The sequence below is a fragment of the Hyaena hyaena genome, unplaced genomic scaffold (assembly GCF_003009895.1).
Source record: "Hyaena hyaena isolate Hyena2069 unplaced genomic scaffold, ASM300989v1 scaffold_448, whole genome shotgun sequence".
Classification (NCBI taxonomy): domain Eukaryota; kingdom Metazoa; phylum Chordata; class Mammalia; order Carnivora; family Hyaenidae; genus Hyaena; species Hyaena hyaena.
The window spans coordinates 594,662-598,889 of record NW_024081082.1 but is presented as its reverse complement, the minus strand read 5'-3'; the positions used below and the strand labels follow the sequence as shown (position 1 = coordinate 598,889).

The following is a 4,228-nucleotide window of genomic DNA, read 5'->3' as shown; positions in this document are numbered from 1 at the left end:
AGCATCTAGACTGTGGAAAAGTCTGGTCAACACGCAGCCCATCTTTTTTTTTCAACAAATAAATTGCAAGAAATAAAAGATGAAAAGAGGTACATATGATGTGTGGACCTTAATTGGATCCCAATTAAAAAAAATCAATGACAAAAAGAAAATAAAACCAAGAAAATGTACTCGTATGAGAAAATCCTAGAAAATTTAATACCTTATTATTTTCTAGAAAATGATCAAACTCACTTGAGGAAAGCCAACTAAGGAGATTTATGTTTTTGTACTAATCAGTAGACCTTTCATACAACTGTTTTTAAACATCATTATGTATCCTTGCTACTCAGGGAAAGATCCATATGGAGTTTTGTGTTCCTGTCATAACTTAAAGGGAAACTTTCACAATGTCCAGAGACTGTTATGTCCTGCAAATTAAGGAGGACAGTGTCCTCAAATTCCTTGCCGCAGGAACCCATTTAGGTGGCACCAACCTTGACTTCCAAACAGAACAGTACATGTACAAAAAGGTGATGGTATCCACATCATAAAGCTGAACAGAACCTGCTGTCAGCTCGTGCCATTGTTGCCAGTGAAAATCCAGCTTATGTCAGTGTCATATCATCCAGGAATACTGTCCAGTGAGCTGCACTGAAGTTTGCTGCTGCTACTAGGGGCATTTACTCTTGGAAATTCACTAACGAGATCCAGGCAGCCTTTCCAGAGCCGAGTGATTACTGACCCCGGGGCTGACCACCAGTCTCTCACCGAGGCATCTTACGTTAACCTGCCTACCATTGCTCTGCGTCACACAGATTCTCGGACGCCCTATGTGGACAGTGCCATCCCTCGCAATAACAAGGGAACCTGCTCCGGTGTGGTGTCTGATGCGGCAGATGCTGGCCCAGGAGGTTCTGCGCCTGCGTGGCACGTTCTCCGGTGAACATCCGTGGGAGGTCATCCATGATCTCTACTTCTACAGATATCCTTAAGAGATGGGAAAGGAAGAGCAGAGCACTGTTGAAAAGGCTGTGGCCAGGAGGAATCTCAGGGTGAGTGCGCGGCTCCAGCTCCCGAGTTCACTGCCACTCAACCTGAAGGCACGGACTAGTCCAACGTGCTGCAGAGGTTCTCTGTGCCTTTGGAGCAGTTCCCTACTGCGCCTTCAGCTCCCACTGCTCAGGCCAGTGAATGGATAGAAAGAACCACTAAGTGGTTTTAAGCTGCTCTCTACAAAAGCAAACAAAATGGAAATAAGGTTGAGAGAAAATATACAGTTTCTAAAAAGAAAGAATAAAGCATCATGATGTAGACAATGCATAGTTACAAAACACATAGAATCTCAGGTTGCTGTACACAAAGACGGATTACCAAAGACCAAAATATTCTCAGGAAAGTTGAAAGTTCTGGGGGAAAAAAAGTTTTAGTCTAATTTTTCAGCATTTCCATGATGATACTTATAAGAATTTAAAAATTATTACCATTCCTTAGGAAAAATTCTTGTTTGTCTTCTGGGGCTTCATGGCAATGAACTTACCTAATCACTACCACCCGCTTTACTTATGACCTACAACTCAGGGCTAGATGTTGCTGTAACTTTTTTCATGTATCAAAAAAAAAAAAAAAATGCAGCCCCCAAGTTTCCAGTGATAAGTGGATGATCTTAGAATGTACTTTCCAGTTCCTGAGGCTAACGTTTTAGACCAATGGGTGAAGTAGTGAGATAGGAGGTATCCCAGAAAGCTTTGGGTAGACTCTTGCTTTTTATAATCTGTGGGGCAATGGTTATTAGAGACCAATAAATGTCAACCACAGTTAAATGCTCAACTTTATCTCAGTCACCAACTTCACTACCTTCAAAAGTTTTGTCAGAAGTAAAAGAACAGATTTATAGTAAAGTCACCATTTTATTCCTCTTTCTCTCTTGACTATCTATACATATGTTACTGCTTGGGGACAAATACAATGCCTGACATGAAGTAAGGGAATGGAAAAAGTGACCCAATATTGAGAATATCCATTTTCTGGATAATCAAGTGTTAGCTGTTCTGATATTGAAATAGAAAGATCATTATTTATTTCATTTGCTATGTATAATCCATATGTGTATGCACATATGTGTTATGGATGTGTAGAAATAAATGCAAATCCATACACACATCTATATATATGGAATACACATGCAAATATTTATATACTGACAGAATGACAGACATAAAAGAGAAAAAAATTCTAAGGAACATTCTTTTCTCCTTAGGAAGTAACGTACTGCACCTCTTCATTTCCCGTGTGTTTTCATAATGAATGTATGACTTACATTTTGCTGGATTCATGACATATTTCTAGAGATATAATTGTTATACCTTTACTTTTATAAAGAAGGATATTATTATTATAATACTAAATGATTAGCATTGTTATTAATAACAATCACATAAAATTACATGAACAATATGTTAAATTTTTTCTTTTTTTTTCTTTATTGGAAAAAGTATCATTAAGGAAGGTACTGGAGAAAAATAACTCCCTCGCCATTGTAATTTATTTCCACACATAGATGTACCGAGACACATGAGCATATATTTTAAATGACAATTTAAAACATGCTTCATATAAGAAACATAGGTAAAAAAGAACAAACATTCTTTCATATTTAAGATTATGAAAATCTAGAACATTTAGAGTTTGAGGGGGAGGAAAAAGAGGGCAAAAATTTCTTTTTATTTATGTATTTATATATTTATTTATTTATTTTGGGTGGGGAGAGAGAGAGAGACAGAGATAGAGAGAATCTCAAGTAGGTTTTGCACTGTCAGCACAGAACCCTATGCAGGGCTTGAACTCACGAACTGTGAGATCATGACCTGAGCCAAAGTTAGATGCTTAACCCACTGAGGCACCCAGGTGCCCAAGGGTAGACTTTTCAAACGTGAATTCTAAGTTTCTTTAAACAGTAACTCCAGTGCTACTAGGCTGACATGTAGACCTATGTCCAGCACATACAGGCTACTCAAGATGATTTGTTAATGAATTAACTAAGTGACAAAGGAATGTCAGCATGATAGGAGACAGGGAAGATAGGAAACTTGAAGATTTTTAAGGGAACAATGAGGGACAGAGTAGTAGAGTGAGAGGCGTTTTAGTAAAGGGATGGGAACTAACTTCGAAAATGTTTTCTCCCTTATAAGTATAGATGCAATGTTAATGCTTTTCTTCCCTCCCTTGAGAGTGCCAAGAAATCTCAAAGGACTTTCCAGACCCAGTATTGACAAGCTGATCATCGGCTGCATGGTTCTTGGTCTGCAGACCCTACACCTGTCCTTCTGAGTTGCACACAACGGTCAGGACCAGGACTTACAGGCTTACTGCCAGGGTATGTTACAAGAATCAACCAAGACAGAGGTGTGAGCACTTTGAAGCAACACAATTCCCGCAGTTATGGAAGGCTCACTGTTGTTGCCATAATTGTAAATTGATTTTTAACATGTGCAGAACTGGTTCAAAAGTTGTTCAAAATCAAACTCACGTAGTCTGGATCGTCATAATAGTTGTGATCCTTCCATTTTTTCTCCTAAATTAATCGCTAATTCGCTAATCACTCCAATGCATTTAGATCTGAATTTAAAACCCACCAACCACGAAAATAATGACAAGGCCCCTTCCCACTCTTGCCTAATAAATGTCGAATACTTATGCACTACTACCATGATACGTTACACATAACCTGCTATTCTATAGAAGTTTCTTTGTGTGTGTTTTAAGAAACAAATGCATTTCTGTAGAAGCATTTCAATTTTATTATGCTCTTTATGTTTTAATTAGACCTCCGGGGAAACATCCAGGCACATGAATTAAAAGCAAAAAGGTAGAGGCAGCGGGAACACTCATTATTGCATCTCTTTAAATTTCATTAGCTTTGGAGTTGAGTATTTTACTGTGGACGTTCCAGATGAAGATCTTACCTGCAGCACTCAGACGTCAAATGTCGCCCTGCAGGTTTAACTTACCAGAGCCCTCTGCTAGATCTAAACGTGATCAGGCATTAGTGGCACAGGTTGTCAATGTGGTAGCTATTAGCTGCGTAAAAAGTATCATCAGCTTTTCACCCTGCTGTTGTTCCATGCTGACTTTTGTCTCTTAGCAGTATCACCAGTACAAGACAAACTGATAGGGTATTTTGCCTTGTTGTATTTTTGTAGAGATCCCTTCGTCTTCTTCCATTTTAATAGGCCAATATCACTTTCAA

The 4,228-nt window shown here is 38.6% G+C and overlaps 1 pseudogene; it reads left to right on the top strand.

The window, feature by feature from the left end:
• The first annotated feature begins 389 nt into the window (after nt 1-389).
• Nucleotides 390-3,984, top strand: LOC120246088 (annotated as a pseudogene).
• Nucleotides 3,985-4,228: the final 244 nt, after the last annotated feature.